This window comes from Mustela erminea, chromosome 2 (genome assembly GCF_009829155.1).
Source record: "Mustela erminea isolate mMusErm1 chromosome 2, mMusErm1.Pri, whole genome shotgun sequence".
Taxonomy (NCBI): domain Eukaryota; kingdom Metazoa; phylum Chordata; class Mammalia; order Carnivora; family Mustelidae; genus Mustela; species Mustela erminea.
The window spans coordinates 46399273-46420798 of NC_045615.1; the positions used below are offsets into that span (position 1 = coordinate 46399273).

The window sequence follows — 21526 nt, forward strand, 5'->3', positions numbered from 1 at the left end:
GAAAAAGGAAAACAAAACAAAACCAAAAAATCAGTTGCTTTCTCAGTGGCCTTATTCTTTGTGAGTAGTGTTTCCCCGCCCCTGACCTTTATATTGAGAATTTGTCCCTTGAAAAACTAATCAATTTGCAGAGATCAATTTGTAGTATTTTGAACATGGAATATTTCTGATTCTTACTGCATTGTACCTAAAAGGATTCCCGGTGGCTACTTTTTAAATAGAGTATGTGAAAAATAGTGGCTGATGAATCCTTAATGTTCATAGGTCTTTCTCCTGTTACAGTTGTATATAGAAATCTAGAGAATTTTAAAAATCACTGCACTTTTTCACTGCATGCTTAAATTCCCAAAGGCAGAATTTGTACTGAGGTAGATAATTGAAAGGACTAGATTATAAAATGAGACAAATACAAAAATATCCTAAGGAGTGAAAATTGTAAAATCTTGCCTTTGGCACTACAGTTTCGTGTGTTCATGTGCGTGTGTGTATGTATGTGTGTGTGTCTTTACTAAGAGATGGAAGAACACTGTTTTACTTTTTAAAATGTTGAGTGTTTCTGTCCTTTCTGGAGATAATTAAAATGTGAATCACTGAGCTTGAGATTTTAGCCAGACTAGGGGTCCTGCTAAAGAATGAAAGACGCTTCACTGAAATATACCAAATGACACTGGGTAAAGAATGTGAAAACACTGACCATACGCAAGCTGTGGTGAAGAAGCGAGGGTCCAGCAGGCCTGTTGTCAGGATGAGAACTGCAAGAGAATGGCTTTTACGGTACACTCAGTGAATGATACTGAGTGAAATCTGCATTTTTTTTTTTTAAATAAAAGGACCTTTATTTTATAGATCTGTTTTGACCAAGATACTTCGCTTTCTCCCCCAGACAAGTTAGAACACGTTTATATCCTTTAATTCCAGATCTCAGGCTTTTGAGAACCTAACATTCAACTCCTTTCTGGCTGAAAATTTGCCTTAATTGGTACCTTAAATATTCAGAATCAGGTAGTAGAATCAGGAGCTTACTATTTTGTTAGGATTCCTGCCCAATAATTTTTAGAAGCAAAAAGATGAACCATTATGTCCTCCAAAATGAACAGCTTTTGTGTCTAATCTAGAAAGGACACGTGTGTGTCGTATGCATGCAAACATTCACACACACAGAGTTTGAGGCTATTTGATTTAGATGTATTCCTTGTGCCTTTGTTGACCAAATCTAGTTTTGAAATAATACTAACTTGGGGATAATGCTGTATTTATTTTGATACGGCTTTAAGACATGTTAATGTGGGTCTTGTACCTTTTGTTTTCCTGCTTCATGAAGTTTGACGCGTATTTATTCATCTTCAGGTTCATGAATCCAGTAAGGCTTGGTTCCCTACCTCCCACCGCCGGCTCTGCTTTTTTTCTTAAGGATTTATTTTCCCCAGACACTACACAAATCTTTGAAAAACATTGCCACTTCTTCTACTACAGTCTTTACCATCAAGTACCAGTATTTCCATTTTGCTAGAGTAGTTGGGCTTCTTTTAGAAACACAGATGCAGAGATTTGCTCACTGGAAAGTGAGTTGTGTATGTGGCTCTGGAGGCGTGTGGGGATCATGGCGGTACTTCTTTTGTTCCCTTTCTGCAGTGGGTTGTCTCTTTTGATTGTTTTTGGTTCTATTGAGAATTAACAAAGAGAAGGTTTCTCCTGTGCCTTTTTATCTTCTGTCATTTTGTTTGCTGGAGGTGGAGTGGCAGAATTACATGGTGTTGCGGATTTTCCTTCAAACACCGCATGTGGTATTTCTACCATATAAACCTCCAGTCTGCAATCCAGTTGTGTTGGTTTCTCGACGACTGAGAATGATGACACTGGCCATGTTCTTGAGTTCTTACGATGAGTTGGCGAGCACCGTCTGTCTACTTCCAGGGGCTGTGAATTTCCCATTGTCCCAGGGAAATCACACTATGTTCCACTGTGCAGCAGATCTCAACAGGTACTGTGATGGGTAAGAAAGTGCCTGTATTTCTCTACCCACAAGGGCAGGAAGGAAACACAGCTCCTGTGAGCCTAGATGATACTCTACTGGCCTGGAAGGACAAGGGAATAAGACCACTGGCAGCAAGGCTGGCCCAGCTGCACTGGTAAGACCAGGCGATGGCCAACCTAAGGAAGGTAACGTGCTTTGCTTAAAAGTAGATGTTTAAGTGATGCTTAACACAGGCAGTATTAACTTCGCCTTTTGTTCGGGCCATCAACGTGTATTGTTAAAATTACTGCACATCTCCCCTCAGATATCAAGTATACACTGTTCTTTTGTGTGTGTGTGTGTGTGTGTGTGTGTGTGTGTGTGTGTGTGTTTATAGGCATGTGTCCCAAATCTTTCTTGTTTTTTGTTTCTTTCTGAATGTGATCATGTTTTGGATGATACCTGAGCAGGGTTGCCTTTTTTTATTTATTACCATTATATATTATATTATATTATATATTTGTTGCTTTCTTATAACTTTAGAGGAAGTCAAATCTTGGTATTAAAATTGTTTAAAAAAGGAGTAAATTGGTCCAGTTGATAAATGATCACTGGTCTGAAATATGAATTTGTCTTTAGTTCTTGTGGAATAACGTGCCAGCTGTCTAGCCCACACAGTGAGTTTGTACGTAGGATAGGGAAGCAGTGATGCTCTCAATGGGAAGATGTGCAACCCAAGTGACGGGGACTCCATGTATTTTATCTACTTCAGCAATGGAACTGCGACTTGGGGCTTTTGTGAATAAAATTTAGCCGCCTTGTATAGTCCTTTGAAAGAGACATATGTGATCTGTGAAAATTATAGTTTTCTTTTTTTAGAAGAAAAATTTGCAAAAGATCTTTCCAAAGATAATGTGCCACAGATCTTTTGTTTGTTGTTCTCTGTAATGAGGATTAATTGCTGTTTAAAAAAAATGTAATTGACTTGTTAATCTTCAAATTCTTTCCTTTTCACAAGAGGATCGAGCTGTAAAAAAAAAAAAAAATTAATAAAAATTTAGAGAAATCATTGGGGTTGAATCCATGCTGTCATTTTGCCTGAATAAAGTAATTCCTAAAATTGCTATATATAATTACCACTTACAGCCAAGAAGATTCTGACATGGTGGAATAACACACCCTCATTTATTATTTATTTTGTTGAAATGGGAGAAGACATGTGGGCAGAGGAAAGCTCATCCTTCTCTTCTTTTTATTTTTAGGAACTTCTGTCACACAGATTAACCTCTCACCAGTGTGGTATCTCCTCTTTCTGACATTAAGTGCCAGGTGCACCGGTGACCATAATTTGCCTGTTTTCAATGTTTGTTGGGTGGACAAATTTGTTGGTACTGAAAGGCTTTGAAAGGCCATCTGGTCTCTCCTCCTTTGCTACTCTGAAAGAACTCGTGTTCTTCCTCAGTGATTTTAGTAAATCAGGAAAAACTGAGGTGCTGAAATCTGACTTGCTGAATTTGAATCCTGGTTCTTGAGTTTGCTGTGTGGCCTTGGGCAAGTCACTTAACCTCTCAGGGGTTTTCTCCTTTATCAACTTTGTTGATTTGGTGTCTAACTAGTAGTAAGATGGTAAGGATTGGGCTAGATGGTTCTGGAGAGCTTAGCATAGTACCTGGCATGAACATTCACAAACTCGTGGCTCCTTTAATTTACTTCTTTCCCGGGTGCCTGGGTGGCTCAGTGGGTTAAGCCGCTGCCTTCGGCTCAGGTCATGATCCCAGGGTCCGGGGATCAAGTCCCGCATTAGGCTCTCTCCTCAGCAGGGAGCCTGCTTCCTCCTCTCTGTCCGCCTGCCTCTCTGTCTACTTGTGATCTCTGTCTGTCAAATAAATAAATAAAATCTTGAAAAAAAAATAAAATTTACTTCTTTCCCTTACTGCACCACAGTATCCCCATAGCTACCCTGTAGCCTCTACCTGAACACTGAGAAAGACCCCACTACCCTCCTCTTCCTTCTTCATTTTTTGTTCTGTAGGTTAGGTGACCTCTACTTGCATTGGTCCTGCTGAACACACCCCCATCGTCACTCAGCAAGCTTGTGGTAGAGTCGACAAGCAGCAGGAACTGGTAAGCACATAAAGGCAAGCAGGTGTGGGGAAAAGGGAGTCTTTAGTTCTCATTAAGAGAAGCTAAAGGGCAGATATCTCATTGGAACTCGGCTTTGACAGACGGGTCATAAAATCTTTGGTTTTCATCTTTTTCACACAAAAAAGTCCCATGTTCTATCTTGTCTGTTGGTAGATGTTGGTAGTTATTGTCCTTCGTTGGTTGTACCAGTTTATTTAACCAACCTCCTTGTTAGACACTGAGATGATTTCTAATTAGGTGCTATGGTAAAGAATGTTTCCACAGCCATCCCTGAATCAAACTACTTGGACAGATTCAGCAATTAAAATTTTACCATGTTGTCCTTAGGTAAATGTGTGCCATGTATATATGTATGTTGAATTAGGTTTCAGTCCAAAAAAGTTCACGCATTTCATCTGGTACCATCTAAGAAAAGTTTTCAATAGACATCTAATACCCAGTTCGTGTTAAGATTCCTGTAGTTGTCCCTGAGAGGTCTTGGAGCTTCTTTTTGAAATCAGGATTCAGTCAGGTTTCGTGTGTAGCAATTAGTCATTATATAAAAAAAATCTTTTAAAAAAAATATGATGTCCTACATCTTGGATTTGTGTGTTTCCCGAAGCATCCTTTAATTCATTCGTCCAAATCCTGTATTTCCCGCGAACTGGGTTAGGTCTTAGAGGCTGGATTATATTTGGCAGGACCCCACGGGGGATGTGGTGTACTTCACATTGTGTCCTATCAGGAGGCACCTAAAATTGTTAGTGAGGCTAACTTTGGATGTTTGGTTAGGATACAATCATTGAAACACTGTTGGGAATACGGGCTTTTCCCTGGTCCCATAACCTCTGACAGACACTTCGTGATTTTAGCATGCACTGATAACCTGTTCATTGACCAAGCCTGGGTATCATGTTTGGAGAATGCAAGGCACAGGGAGGGGCGGGAATCCCCACCTAATTCTTTAGGTGGGAAACAGTGTCTTCTTAAATTTTGTCCCTGTGGTACTATTTTTTCCCATCCCATACCAAGCTGCCATTCGCAGGTGTGGGTTATATGACCAGTACCCTAGCACCCAGTTCAAGTGCCCAGCTCGGTAGATGGGGGGGAACGTTTTCACCTCAATCATGTAGTGATTTCACCATTAGGAAGGGTTCTCAAGGAAGAGAGAGGAAGCTGAGCAGCAGAAAAGAATAGATGATCCCTTTCAGGCTGTTCCTCTTTTTCCTTTCTGATTTCTGTATTTGGGATATTAACCTCTTATGTGTTGGAAAGATTTCTGTCTTTCACATTTCAGTTTTTATTATGGCCCTTATAAGTGAAGTTTGTTTTAAGTAGTACAATGTCTTTGTAGTTTCTGCTTGTGGTGTCCAGAGGTGCCGTGAGGCGGCGGTGTTATCACGGAGTACTGGCGCCAACTCTGAGGTGAGCTGTCCTTGCTCTTTGTGTCCTCAGGCTTTGTATTGGCAAGCATTTCTGCACTTTGGGAGCCTGGATTATGTAAATAGATGTTTGTTCACTGTTTGCCAGGGTTGTTGGACATGACAGTTGTCACAACCCCAGCTACTTCTACTTAGGACATCTAGCTGTTGAGAATCTTCCAAGCCATTCTAAACGACTGAAGCGCAACGGGTCTTTACTGTAGTATGACCAGAGGTTTATGCTGGTACTTCGGCTGTGCTCAGATAAATGTCCCTGTCTCGTCTGTTTTGTCTTAGAACAGGACTCTGTCAGTGTCTGTGGTTTCCCATAGACCACACTCCACTGAAGGGAAGACTGTAGTGCGACATCAAGGCTCAGATAATAAAGACCTGTGCCCTTCCAACAGACTGGAGGGCAGACCTGGAGCACTTTCTAAACAGACAATTCTATTTTAGCCTCAAAAGACCGTGTTCCTGTCCTGGGTAAGTGCTGTAAATCACCCTTCTCTATTACTGGGGCCCAGTCCTAACTTCTCATTTACCTTACTTCATGGGTAGGCGGCAGAAACAATGATGGGTTTGTAGCTCTCTACTGCTAAATATTCCTGTAAATTACCATCTAAACAACAGCACACAGAGACAGGCACACACACACACACACACACACACATTTCTCTATAGTTATGTACACTCTTGGATGTGAAAAACGAGTTGTACTCAACGGCATGGGCTTTAGAAGTGTGTCTTCAAGTTTCACTATTGACCTCCCTGCTTTTCCATCTTTGTCCTGCAGTTTTTGAAGAAACTCTTCTTGCGGGCAGGACTCAGCACCCAGGATTGCAACTGAGGATTTGCCAAGCATCTTAAGGTGGGAGTAAGTGATAGGCTAGAGTGGCTTTGCAGAGCTTCCCAAGCCTACATATACATGTAAGTCATTTTGGGGTTTTTAAAAAGAGTCCTGTTTTCAACTGATTTACAAGTAGGCTATTAGAAAAAAAATCAAATGACATAAAAAGCATACAGAGCAAAAATTGCAAGGGCAGACATACTTCATCCCTTTCCTTCTAGAATTAAAAGCCATAAAATTTGGTGCATTTCATTCCAGAACTTTTATTATGCACTTATACCTTGTTTATAAACATAAATGTGGAATATACTATATTCTCATTCTTTTCAGTTTCTTCAGTCTTTTTATGGTAATCCTATTTTGGCTACAAAATATCATGCATTAAGGATATATCGCCGTTTCTGTAAACATTCTTATATGCATCCATGCCTCCCCTAGGCACCCCCAACCCCATTAGTCAGTTACAGTGCTCTACTGAGGTTTGGGGGGTTTTTTTTGAGGAATCTTGATACACACATCATTTTGCATTCTTTTAAGTATTCTTATAGGATAAATTTTTGTAAGGGGGATATCTGCATCAAAAGATAAGTTAAATTTAAAATTTTTTATGTTAACCAAACCACTTCTCCCAAAAAGTTCTCATACCAACTGTGGATGAGTGTGTATTCTCCACCCCCCCTTATTTATTTATTCATTCATTCATTTATTTATTTATCATGATAAATTTACTCTTTAATCTTTCCACCACCACTCCCCCCCCAACTTCCCCTCTGGTTAGCCATTAGCTTGTTCTCTATAGTTAAGAGTCTGTTTCTTGGTTTGTCTTTTTTCCCCCACTCATTTGTTTCTTAAATTCCACCTATGAGTAAGATCTTGCGGCATTTGTCTTTCTCTGATGGACATTTCGTTTAGCATTATACTCTCTAGCTCTATCCATGTTGCAAATAGCAAGATTTCATTCTTTTCAATGGCTGCATAATATTCTCCTGTTGTATATAACACATCTTCTTTATCTGTTCATCTATCAGTGGACACTTGGAATGCTTCCATAGTTTGGCTATGGTAAGTAATGATGCAGTAAACATAGGAGTGCATGTATCCCTTTGAATTAGTGTTTTTGCATTTTAGGGGTAAAATACCCCATAGCGCAATTGCTGGATCATAGGGCAGTCCTCTATTTTTAATTTTTTGAGAACGCTGCATGTTTCCCGCAGCGGCTACACCAGCTTGCATTTTCACCAACAGTGCAAGAGGATTCCTTTCTCTCTATATCCTCACCAACACTTGTTGTTTCTTGTGGTTTTGATTTTAGACATTCTGAGAGGTATGAAGCAATACCTCATGGGGATTTATTTAGGGTTTTTCTTTTTTTGTTTTTTTTTTGTTTTGTTTTTTTTCCCTTAAGATTTTATTTGCCAGAGAGGAAGAGTACAAGTTCTCCAGCACGGGGAGTGACAAGCAGGGGGAGAAGCAGGCTCAATGTGGGACTGGATCCCAGGACCGTGGGATCATGACGTGAGCTGAAGGAAGATGCTTAACTGAGCCACCCAGGCATCCCCCTCACAGTGGTTTTGATTTGCATTTCCTGATGGTGAGTGGTGGTGAGCATCTTTTCGTGTGTCTGTCTTCTTTGGAGAAATATCTGTTCAATCTGTTCATGTCTTCTGGATTATTTGTTTTTTTTTAGATGTTGAGTTATGTAAGTTTTTAATATATTTTGGATACTAACCCTTGATTGGATAAGTTATTTGCAAATATCTTCTCCCATTCAGTAGGTTGCATTTTACTTTTCTTGATTTGTTGTGCAGAAGCTTTTCATTTTGACATAGTCTCGATAGTTTATGGAACATAGCTAGAAAAACTTTGCTATGGCCAGCGACAGAGAAATTACTGCCTGTGCTCTCCAAAAATTTTTTGTGATTTCAGGTCTCACATCTAGGTCTTTAATCCATTTTGAGTTTGTTTCTGTGTATGATGAAAGGAAGCAGTCTGGTTTCATTCCTTTGCATGTAGCTGTCTAGTTTTACCAACATCATTTGTTGAAGAGACTTTTTTCCGTTGTATGTTCATTTTTTAAAAAAGATTTTATTTATTTATTTATTTGAGAGAGAGAGAGAGTGTGAGTAAGAGAGCATGAGAGGGGAGAAGGTCAGGGAGAAGCAGATTCCTCACGGAGCTGGGAGCCTGATGCGGGCCTTGATCCTGGGGCTCTGGGATCGTGACCTGAGCCAAAGGCAGTGGCTTAATTTAACCAACTGAGCCACCCAGGTGCCCTGTATATATATTTATTGATGGATATTCTTTATTGGTGAAGATTAATTGACCACATAATTGTGGGTTCATATCTGGGTTTTTTTCTATTCCATTGATTTGTCAGTCCTTATGTTAGTACCATGTTGTTTTATTTACCACCCCTTTGTAATACAACTTGAAATCCAGAATTGTGATACCTTCAGTTTTCTTTCTCTTTTTCCAGTTGCTTTAGCTATTTGGGGTCTTGTGGCTCCATACAAGTTTTAGGATTATTTGTTCTAGTTCTGTGAAAAATGCTGCTAGTGTTTTGATAGGGATTACATTAAATCTGTAGCTTGCTTTGAGTATTGTAGACATTTTAACAGCATTTATTCTTCCAGCCTATGAGCATGGAATGTTTTTCCATCTCTTTGTGTCATCTTTAATTTCGGTCATCAGTGTTTGAGAGGTTTTTTTTTTTTTATTAAATCAGTTTTCGGAGTATAGATAGATCTTTCACCTTCTTTTTTTTTTTTTTTTAAGATTTTATTTATTTATTTGACAGAAATCACAAGTAGGCAGAGAGGCAGGCAGAGAGAGAGGAAGGGAAGCAGGCTCCCCGCTGAGCAGAGAGCCCGATGTGGGACTCGATCCCAGGACCCTGAGATCATGACCCGAGCCGAAGGCAGCGGCTTAACCCACTGAGCCACCCAGGCGTCCCGATCTTTCACCTTCTTAAGTTTATTCTTAGGTATTTTATTCTTTTTGATGCAATTATAAATGGGATTGTTTTCTTAATTTCTCTTTCTGCTGCTTCATTATTAGTGCATAAGAATGCAGCAGATTGCATTGTGCATTGATTTGGTATCCTGCTACCTTACTGAATTCATTCATCGGTTCTAGTAGTTTCCTGGTAGAGTCTCCAGGGTTTTCTCCTTGTAGTCTCCTTTCATCTGCATACAGTGAGCAGTGAGTTTTACTTCTTCCTTACCAATCAGGATGCCTTTTATTTCTTTTTGTTATCGAGTGCTATAGCGGACTCCCAGTACTATGCTGAGTAAAAGTGGTGAGAGTGGACATCCTTATCTTGCTCTGACCTTAGGGGAAGGGCTCTCAGTTTTCCACCATTGAGTATGATGTTGGCTGTGGGATTTTTACATAAGGCCTTTATCAGCTTGGGCATACATCTTTGCCAGCTTTGGATACAATTTGAAAAACCTTATACAATTTGCACTCCTCTGACAACTGAAATTGACCATTTTGTCACAAATGCGTTGGCCATTTGTTTCCAATTCTGTGGAATGCCTGTTCCTGTGCTTAGCTCATTTTCTATTTGGTTATCTTTCTTCTAATTTGTAAATAAGGAGACCTGGACTAGGTTGTTGATTGCCTCTAACCCACTGCATTGACTTTTCCCAAGTTTGCTCCAAACCTCATCCATGAGCTGCTTAAAATTCCCATTTCTTTTTTTTCCAATACTTTTGGAGGTGATGATTGATCCTTAAGTGAGACCGTATGCACAACACGGACATACAGAATTTGAAGGTTCATTAATCTTCAGAACATATTACTTTTCGGGGCGCCTGGGTGGCTCAGTGGGTTAAGCCGCTGCCTTCGGCTCAGGTCATGATCTCAGGGTCCTGGGATCGAGTCCCGCATTGGGCTCTCTGCTCAGTGGGGAGCCTGCTTCCCTCTCTCTCTGCCTGCCTCTCTGACTACTTGTGATTTCTCTCTGTCAAATAAATAAAATCTTTAAAAAAAAAAAAAAAAAAAGAACATATTACTTTTCCAAGCAAATAATGACATTTATCCTGGATAAATTGAAAACTCTGAAATATTGGCAGTTTTGCAGCCCACTGGATGTGCAGAATAATGTCACAGTAGGTTACTTTATGGCCTACAGAGATCAAGTCTAAAATTAATCACAGGCCAGTCCCAAGCCTCACTTGACTGCAATCCTATTAATCTGATACTTGCTTATTTTAATAAACGTAAAAGAACCGGGGAAGACTGATCTCTTATCCCTGTGAAGTTTACTTCGGTCCATTCAGTAGCCTGAGCTTTGTGTCAAGTGACACGCTTCAGAATGTGTTAACACGGAGCATGGGGCCGGGTGCCCAGCTGCCGGATGGGCACGTCTCTTTTCCATCCAGGTGACAGGTAACTTCAGATCGCCGTTGTCCTTACCTCCAGCCAGTCCTCATAAAGATGCTTTCGTAAAACTAACACCCTATGGCTACACTGTTCAGACTGAGTTATTTTAAGCTTCCCAGCATGGCATAAGCCAGTTTATCTATTAGGCAGAGGGCAGCACTCCTCTTGTGTGCTGTGTATTTGTCCTAAATTCCCTGGAGCAAAATGGAGCTGCTCAGCCTCTTTTCCTTTCATTTACTATATCCATGATACATCCCCATCCCATGGCACAATAGACCTAGAAAATGGAAACCTGGGGAAGGGGAAAGGATCATCGGTTAAAAACTACTTGTGCTGTATATTTTCCATAGTCTATATTTTTAAAACCACCTTTCAAATTAGTCATTATTATGGTTTACAGGTGATAAACGAAAAGTAAGTTATGGTCAAGCAGCTAGTAAAACGTGAGACCCAGATTATGATACAGATTTGTCTGACTTTTATGATGAAGAATTTTGCTTATGGGAATGAGCTAGAGGAAATGTGACTTTTTTTTTTTTTTTAAGTTGTTTCTGTGTTTTGGGTTTTTTTTTTTTTTTTAAGATTTTATTTAAGAGAGAACACATACACATGCAAGTGGGAAGGAGAGAACAAGCCAACAAGACCGAGGCGGGGCTCAGTCTTAGGACTCCGAGATTTTGACCTGAGCCAAACCCAAGAGTCAGACATTTAACCAGTTAAGCTACCCAAGCACCAATAAAAGCTGCTGTTTTTTGTTTTTTGTTTTTAAATAAGCTGTTTTAGTGTCATCTACAACCAGTGTCCTAACTCTGTTTTAACAATTCATAAAATCGGATTGTGGGTAGGAATTAGAAGGTCTATAAAATAGAACTTGAGAAGGAAGTCCTGCGAATCTGCAGTCATTAGACGGTGACCAGTACAGTGGGGGATTTTCCGAGTCTGATGTTGCTTTGCGTATGCCTTGCAGATTTTCTCCATTTACTAGAACTAATAAGTACACCTCTAGTGCATGCTGAAATTGACAGGTTTTTTTTTCTTTTTATGAGGACATGTATTATTTAATACAATAAAAAAGCAAATTAGTGATAAACCTTTAAAAACATTAGCATAAAACAAAAGTCTAAAGTCATGAGCAGTGCAAAGTAATCTTTAAAAATTAAAATCCCAGCAAATATGAAATAACTGAAACAGGCAACAGCATGGGTTCCCACCCACCCCCCTACCCAGCCACCCAGGGCCCTCCAGGTTGGAGAATATAGGACCAAATAAAACTTTAGCTCAGGGGCGCCTGGGTGGCTCAGTGGGTTAAGCCGCTGCCTTCGGCTCGGGTCATGATCTCAGGGTCCTGGGATCAAGTCCCGCATCGGGTTCTCTGCTCCGCGGGGAGCCTGCTTCCTCCTCTCTCTCTCTCTGCCTGCCTCTCTGCCTACTTGTGATCTCTCTCTGTCAAATAAATAAATAAAATCTTTAAAAAAAAAAACAAAAAACTTTAGCTCAGACACTGATGACTTTGAAGGCTGAATGCCTTGGCTCAGCAGGATACATCTCACTTTCACAATACAGTGTCAAGGAAAAATAACCAGAAGCCAAAAACAGTATTCCATCATCCTCTACCTCGTGCAAGTCACCCGAATGTCTGGTGCTGTATTTCCTCACGTGTGACTAAAAAGAAAGGCTATTCTAAAGTCTGTGAAGTGAATAATGTTAGTAATATATTTGTTAAGTGTGATGGGTTAAAATTTAGGGATACACAGAACTTATTAAATGGCCACTGTCCTTCAAAATCATCATCTTGGGGTGGGGGATGTGCATTGTGTGATGCTGTTCCAAACAGGCGCGAACACTTTGGAGTTGTTTGCGGGACTAGGTGGGCAAGCATACATCTTATTTTACGGTCAGTTTTCTGGGAAGAGTTAAACAATACTGTTCACCGGACTTGCCTCTAAAACACCAATTTTCAAAAGGCAGAAGAAAAATATACGTCCCTGTTTAATAATTCCAGTATCTCCTTATTTTGTTTTGGTCATGATGGCAGCAATACTGGGTGAATCAAAGTTTCTACATGTTCTTTATATATGGCAGTATTCATTATAGCAACATCTTTAAAGTTCTAATACATGTTTAAAATTATTTTAATTCCAGAGTATTTTAATTTTCCCTTCTATCCAGTGCTTAACCTGAAGGGGAATAGACCTTCTCCTATTCTAAACCTCACACCCTTCTAGCTACCTCGATTCGGAACATTAGAATTACTGTGTACAAAAATGTCACACGGATGGCTTGGCCTCTCTATTTCCTCTTGCCTCCATGTGACTGGAGCAGGAAATCAACCACAGGGAGGCCATCCATTATATTCTCTACTATTCCGTGTTCATGCATTTGCGTATGTATTTATATGTATATACACACACAAAATGAATATCCATAGTTGTTGAATGGCTGTGGAAGGATAGTCAGATGCTTTGTTAGCATAATGCATATACCTAAAACACAGGAAGTTAGGGAAATTTCCCATATGGACATTCTGTTTTTAAAAAAAGTGTGATATCCTGTTCTATTAAAGCACAAGTTGTAGGTTCTTACATTAAGCCATTAAATGTTTGGTTCTACTTCCCTCATTTCCTGAAGCCACATCTTTGATTACTTACCAAATATACATTCCTGTAAGAAAGTAAATCCCTGGCCAGGTTCCTTCCTTGGCTCAGTTTCTTTGCTGTTTTTAATGTGCATAGTGCTCTCTTCTTTCAGCAGAACCTGGCAGCCTGGGGTCAGCTGAGACCCATTCTCCTAAAACTTTACAGCTCTCCACAGGCATATTTACAGAGTGTTACCTGAAAATACCAAGGAGCCACTAGACATTCCATTTGTGTGCAATTCATTAAAAAGAATTTACATTCATTCCCTAGTAAGAATTATTTACTTCTCTGGCTCTGACTTAAAAGGATATGGTAGGTTTGAGTCAACAAAACTGTCTCTGTCCTCTTCCTCCCCTGATTCATAGGAATTAGCCACTCACAGGTGTAAACCCATACGCCAGAAGATCTGTGTGCATAAAGTGGGTTGATCTGAAGCCCAAAAATGTAGAGTTTTGACCATAATGTACCTCTGGGGATTAAGTCAAAACCAAAGCCAACAGCCAGCTCCTGAGGATTACTATTAGTGGTAATGAGGAAAAGATTTTGAACCTGGGCCTCAAATTGCACTCAGTGTGTTATGCAATATGAAATGAATGTAAATTTTAACAAGTTTTAGCTTTTAAGCTTCTCATTAGTGCCCTTATTCCAAGTGCAATATGCAGAATGTACCACTAGAGAGCAGACAATTCCCTTAGGAAAAAATATATGGATTTAACCACAAAAGGTCCCTTTTCACACCCAGTAGAATGGCTGTAAGCAAAGAAGACAGTATGCTGTGTAGGAGAGGATGAAAAGCAACCAACAGCCTCATACTGTGCGGATGGGAATAGGATATAATACAGCCACTGTGGATAAGTTCGGCAGTTTCTTAAAAATTGTTACCGTACAAGCCAACAGTCCAGTTGTATGAACCTGTGAAGATAAATGAAAACATGTAGAGACATGCTCATCAAGATTCATGGCAGTGTTTAAAAACAAATAGAGACCAGCCTTGAAAATTCTCTGAACAGACAAAACCAATTTAGTCACACAAACAAAACTTCATTTAGCTTATTTTGCAAGACTAGCTTGACCTGGGTCATTTCTTGCTTATGCCTCCGAAAATCATAACCAAAACCTGAACAGTTCCAAAGGTGGTAGGAGGAAACACACTGACCAGTTCCCGCCATTTAAGAAAATTCTACTACAACCAAACGCTGAAGAATAAACAGCTGCTGCTTTCTCACTGTATAAGCTGCTTGAGAACAAATATTCCTCTGAGCCTCATTCCATGTTTTGGTTTGAGTGCTCCTGCTGTGTACAATATACTTTTACTAATTACTGCTTTGGCGATGGGTTGGTTTTACTTCTGTTATTTCTGAATTTTTGCCATGTCCTGGCAACAGAGTCCCACCCGTGATTTCTTCTCAGGTTATTGAAATGCCAATAGAGTATTACCCCCACCTTAAAAGACCACCAGAGACGTGAGTCAAAGCCAATCAGCAAGGGTCATTTATTGCAGGTTCGAACCTGGACCTCTGCGCCGCTCATTGCCGATAACGCGGAGAGGTCCAGAGCTGGGTCCGTGCAGGATACAAGTTTTGGGTGGGGCTGAGCTGATTGATTGATAGTTTGAACAGGCATACTTGGCGTCAGTGGATTGGGTCAGGGGACCCGCGTGCGAAAGCAGATAAAGCAATCTTACAGAAGCAGAACTGGCCGGTTAGCCCACGCATGCGAGAAAAGCACTATCAGGATATTGAAGGCCTGGTTACTATCAAGTAAAGACAATTAGGAGTCTCCTGGTGAAATGTTACATTCCTGCTATCAAGCATCCTTGTTAATGAGATTTAGGTTTAAAAGAAATTTAACTTTATTTACTTTTCCTTCTACCTCCGCCTCCTTCGGTGTTTTATGGAGGGGAGGGTGACATTAGGGCTTGAGGAACTGAGTTCTGTGTCCCTGGAAATTGGGCTATTGATAAGGTAACTTTTTTGTTTGTAAATCTCAAGGACATTTGCAAACCAAGGGAGACTCCTGTCTTGCAGGATTGTGATCTCAGCAAGTTAACCATTTATCATTTTATGGCAGTCAGGGGTGCCTGAGGAATGCCACACATACGGAGGGGAGCGGGTGAAGGGAGGGGTGCAAGGCGCCAGCTTTTGCTTTGGCCTCAGCCAGCCTCGTGCTCCTTCATTATGATCTTGGGGTCGTGAGATCAAGCCCCTCGTCGGGCTCTGTGCTGGTTTTGCAGCCTGCTTAAGATTCTCTCCCTCTGCTCCTACCCCCTCCACTCTCTCTCCCAGGCGTGTGTGCTCTCCCAAAAAACAAACAAACAAACAAACCAAAACCCAGCTTGGATCCAACAATTCTTTTGACTTTTGTACCTGAGATGTGGGTAAAATTTTCGCAACAAAAGCTTTAAGATCTTTGTGGGTCTGTATGTTTATGTATGCCTTTGTTTATTACAGGTGTGATTTTTTTTCTTCTTCCAGATGGTATTACCCAAATTAAATTGCAAAAAGTTCTATTTAATTCACTTAAAGAAAATTAAGTATTTTACCAAGTATACTCTCAGAAGTATAAAAGTACTAACCCAGATGTTTTCCAAGGTCATATGATCTGAGATAATCTTAGATAAATGAAAACTTGTTTAAGTTTGCTGGTTTAATAAAAGCAGGTATGTCTTCAAAATTTGCCAAAAAGAAAAATAAGATGGTTGGTTGTTTGATGCCTAATCCAAACATAAGTGTTTAAACCAGTAACTTGACATTTATACTAATTTTAACTGAATGATGGATATTCATTGAATGTCTAGATCATTTCTAAACTTACATTTAGCACTTAATGTGTACCTACTTTGGGCTTTTTAATTTTCTACAGGGAGATAAAAGATATTTGGGTTCATTAGTAAACATGGTTGATGCCACACCAAAAAAAATCTGAGGAAGAATATACTTCTAGAAACTATGAGATGTATTTATAAATTTGTCAACCCACAATTTTTTTTCCTTAGGATCCTTAATTCCTAGTGAAAAGAGCTAGGAATTCTAATATATGTAATTAAAACTATTAGAAATAATAGGGCTAAAAAAACGAACTGTAGGGGCGCCTGGGTGGCTCAGTGGGTTAAGCCTCTGCCTTCCGCTCAGGTCATGATCCCAAGGTCCTGGGATCGAGCCCCACATTGGGCACCTTGCTCAGTGGGGAGCCTGCTTCCTCCTCTCTCTCTGCCTGTCTCTCTGCCCACTTGTGATCTGTTAAATAAATAAAATCTTTAGGGGGAAAAAAAAAACATAAACAACGAACTGGAGATGAAAAGTAGGTACGGAGGGACACCTGGGTAGCTGTCACTTGAGCTTCCAATTCCTGATCGCAACTCGGGTCTTGATCTCGGTCATGAGTTCAAGCCTCTATGTTGGGTTCATGCTGGGCATGGAGCCTACTTTAAAAAAAAAAAAAAAAGTAAGGAAAAAGAATGTTTTTTGCATAAGGAAAGGTATGAAGGACTTTGGGTTTTTGCCTTTTTAGGAAAAAAAAATGATTTTGTCCTAAAGTAAAATGATTGTTCTAGAAGAAGAAAGGAAAAATGACAAAACCTAATTGGATATAGAAAGTTACAGAGGGTTTGTGAAAAGGGAATCTTGAGAAAGGAATCTCATGTGTGATCAAGCCAAAATTAAAATGGACTTAAGGTTTTTAAAATTTTTATTTATTTGACAGAGATCACAAGTAGGTAGAGAGGGGGAAGCAGGCTCCTCGCTGACCAGAGAGCCTGATGCGGGGCTCAATCCCAGGACGGTGAGATCATGACCTGAGCCTAAGGTAGAGGCTTAACCCACTGAGCCACCCAGGGGCCCCTGCATTAAGTTTTAAAAAGATATTTAAGATCAAAAGTGTACTGATGCAAAATTAAAATTTCATTTCCTCTCTGTTAAAAGAATCAAGTTTTTTTCTTTGATTATTGGTCTGCTTTTAGTATGAAATTGTCAACAAAAAATTTTTTAAATTTAATGTGATTTGCTTAGGAAGCAAAGCTGTGTCTTAGAAAATATTTCCTGTGCTTTACACCTTTGAGTCTTCTCTATTAAAGAAGCTAAGGTTTTTTACAACTATGAAATTTTTTCTGTATTTGCCTTTGAAATCATCAGTCACTTTGATTGAATGGATAACAAAGTATTTTGTCACAGTGGCCAATGATCATATTGGATCAAATGTTTTAAGTCTTTTGGCATTTTTGACAAACTTCCCCAAATCAAATTCTGAATGAAAAAGAGAAGTACTAATTTATTTAGTCTTATTTGATACATTAAATTGCATGGGAAATGTCAAATAATTTATAATTGCTTTAACCTTCTTAGAGCCTATTTCTGGGATATAGAGGTCATTAAAATAATTAAGAAATTATAAAATTTTCAAGAATTTCATGTCCTGGTACAGTGTTCTCTTAGTTTCAAGTAGGATCTTAAAATATTGTAGATCATAAAAAATAACCAAATTTACTTGCCAGTTGCATCATTTTGGGAGTGTATGTATAGGAATTGTCACCAGATTTTTTTTTTTAAGATTTTATTTATTTATTTATTTGACAGACAGAGATCACAAGTAGGCAGAGAGGCAGGCAGAGAGAGAGGGAAGCAGGCTCCCCACTGAGCAGAGAGCCCGATGCGGGGCTTGATCCCCAGACCCTGATATCATGACCTGAGCCACCCAGGTGCCCCGTTGTCACCAGATTTTTAAGTCTTTTGCCAATTATATACAGTAGTTGTTTACTCTGATGATTTTGCAGAAATGTTACTGCAAAAATGCTTCATTTTAAAAGAAATTCATGGAAAAGAGCTTGACAATTATTCAAAGATGCAGGCTTCTGGGAACTTCCATAACACTACACTGGGTAATAATTTCTAAAGCTCTAATGGAAAATTGATTCATAAAGCCACTAACGCAAGATGGAACAAAAACAGTTACGTACAACTAAGTGAACTTATGAAGATGACTAGAATTTTTATGATTTCATTTAAAACACTGCTGGTTCTTTAATGCTTTTTCAAAGGACCCCTTTTTCTGCTCTCTTAAGCTCTCTGTAACTTAAAGCAGTTTGGCAAAGTGTATGTTTGCAACAGAGGCTGAAGCATTTATTACTTTCTCTCCACCTGATCTCTCCAGATTTTGAAAATGAGTTAATTAGTTCAGGGTAGCCTGGGTGGCTGTCAGTTGAGTGTCTGACTCTTGTTTTTGGCTTAGTTCATGATCTCAGGGTTGTGAGATGGAGCCCCATGCAGGTCTCCGCATTGGGCATAGAGGCTGCCTAAGATTCTCTCTGCCCTCCCCTGCAAACCCCACTCACATGCGTGCACACATGCTCTCCCTCCCTCCCTCTCAAAAAAAAAAAAAAAAAAGATTAATTGGTTCAGTAAGAATCTGTTCTCTTTGTAAAATGACACGGTTGGGTAAGTCCTAGGCTTGGCTTCCTAGCCTCAAGCTTTTTTAAAGTCCCATCTGAGATTCCTTATCAAAAGTCCCAGCAAACCAGTCAGTCTCTATTCTTGCTTGCTGCACTTGGGTAGCTAATTAGGTCAACTGTATTGAAACTGGATTTACTTTGCAAACAAATTAGTCTATTGTCATTATCTCTGATCATAATGGGAGCAATGAGAAAAACTACCTTTCTGGATACCTGGATGGCTCAGTCGGTTAAGTGTCTTCCCATGGTCCTGGGATCGAGTCTGGATCAGGCTCCTTGCTCAGAGGGGAGCCTGCTGCTCCCTCTGCTTGTGCTCGCTCTCTAACAAATGTATAAATAAATAAAATCTCTTTTTAAAAATTGCCTTTCAGTAAGATTCTAGTGCTGTTGTCTTTGAGGTTTATTTTCTACCTGTAACTAGACTAGATTCTGCATTCTTCTGGTTTGTTCCAGTATCTGGCTAGAACTCCAAAAACGAACACATCCAGTTTTCTCCCACTCTTTTGACTTAGAAATACTATAAAACTAAAACTGCCGTTTTCCCCCAGAGCCATGCAAACTTAAAGCTGCACAGTTTGATACAAACTTCAGAGAAATCCTCACCACAGCTCAGCTGTCTCACTCACGGCCACACTGCAAACCAGGAAAACCTGTCCGACTCTCACTGCTTGCCCCCACTCCATCTGAACCCAACACTAGAAATTTTCTCAACTGACAGCTCTGCAGTTTGCTGGAACTATTTATCTTTTGTTTCCACTGAAATGCATCTTGTTAAACTACTTGTTTGCTCACATTATACAGAGACCTAATTTAGGTGAAAGCTCAGCTGAATCAGGGCAGGACGGATATGAGGGTGTTTCAAGAAATTGTGAGGCCATGGATGCTAATACATCATGTTGTGCCTGTGTATGTAAGTGGGTTTCATTTTTTTCCCCCAAGTGGCTATCTCCACTCTGGGGAATCTTTTAGTCCTTGGTGGTGTTTTCCTTACAGCCATCATATTCACCTCTCCGATGCGTTGTCTGCTCTTGAGGGATTTCAGTGCCTGGCACAGCCGCCGACAGACCATGACCAGACAACGGGATGAACGCAGCGGTAACCACAGGTACAGTGAAGATGGGGACTGCACGGCCCTCCAGTCTGACAACTCAACTGGATGAAAACTCTGAACACATGATTCTGTGGCGTGACTCGAACGGTGGTAACTGAGAACAACACTGTACTGGTTAATAGTACTCTCAGCCTGCCAAGGAAGTGACCAAAAGGGGGCAGTTATTAAAAACAAATGGAGAACAACCTTAAAAATTCCTTGGGCCGACAAAACCAGTTTAGTCATACGCACTGAACTTACTTAGCAAGATTAACTTGACCTGGGTCATTTCTTGCTTATGATTCTAAAATTCATAAGCAAAACTTGAAATGTTTCCCTAAGTTGGTAAGAGGTGACCACTGACCACTTCCCTGTTAATCACTGGGAAGAATAAACAGTCATGCTTTCCCACTACAAAGCTCTTTGATAATACACCCTTGAGCCTCATTCCGTGGTTTGAATGCTCCCAGTATATGCACAATAAACTTTTACTAATTACTACTTTGGTGATTGGTATTACTTCTGTTATGTATGCTGCTGCCGTCAGAAGTTCAGAAATAGCCAAAAGGTAACCAGTTGGTGACTGGATAAACAATGTGATGTATACAGAAGAGGATATATACTAGTCAGCAATAAAAATGCTAGAGTATAGATTGGTTTTTGAGGTGAACCTCAAAACATTTATACTAAGAAGCCAGATGCAAAACTAGAATACGATTTCACCTATACCCAGAAAAGGCAAATTTATAGAAGGAAACCACATCGTATCACTGGCTGCCTGGGGAGAAGTGGAGATGGATTGCAGGAAGGGTCATAAAAATGTGGGGGCAGGGATTGATGAAAATGTTTAAATCCGGATTATGGTAATATTGGCACAACTCTAAACTTGGTAAAGGATGGATTGTAAACATAGTAAATGAATTTATATAAATTATACCTCAATAAAGCTGGATCCAAAACACACTGATTTAATACTGCATTAGAATAGGTACTGAGAAATGAAGCAAGTAGAAGGAAAAATGAGAGCACTGTTAGAATATAGTACAAATCGCCCTGTATCATTTCAGTCCTGGGCTCTGGTTTCCAGACAGGAAAAAAGAACATTGTTTGCAAATGAATGGGGCAGGGGCAGGGGAATCAGGTAAAAAATTTATTACTTTAGGCCAGAGGCCAAAACGGAAACATTAAAAAAAAAAAAAGTTGCAAAGCTTCAGGCAGAACACAAATATTTTCTTAATGAAAACCAGTACTGTGGAGTCACATTTATAAAGGGATTTATAGTATCAAATTAAGGGTCTGGTGTGTATAACAAAACTCATACTGGAGCCAAGAAGTGATAGACACATCCATGCCAAACTAATGTTACATATCCTGAATTATCCTTTATAAATTCCTGATTTTTAAATTTACTCAAGAGAGAAACTTCAGGGAGTGCCCTGAGTGGCTCAGTCGGTTAAGCATCTGCCTTTGGCTCAGGTCATGATCCCAGGGCCATCCAGCCCCACATCAGGCTCCTTGCTCTGTGGGGGGGTCTACTTCTCCCCTGCCCTTGGTTGCTCCCTCTCACTCTCTCCAAATCTTAAGAAAACACACAAACACACACACAAACCTCCAGGTATAACAAA

At 39.9% G+C, this 21526-nt stretch overlaps 2 long non-coding RNA genes across 2 annotated transcripts; both read left to right on the forward strand.

Annotated features, from left to right (window-relative positions):
* The first annotated feature begins 3825 nt into the window (after window positions 1–3825).
* LOC116584449 lies at window positions 3826–6440 on the forward strand. Its single transcript, XR_004283199.1, has 3 exons — window positions 3826–4078; window positions 5797–5982; window positions 6293–6440. It is a non-coding gene; the product is annotated as an uncharacterized LOC116584449 (long non-coding RNA).
* Window positions 6441–19090: 12650 nt separating this feature from the next.
* LOC116584453 lies at window positions 19091–21100 on the forward strand. The gene is made up of 2 exons (XR_004283201.1): window positions 19091–19721; window positions 19845–21100. It is a non-coding gene; the product is annotated as an uncharacterized LOC116584453 (long non-coding RNA).
* The last annotated feature ends 426 nt before the right edge of the window (window positions 21101–21526 follow it).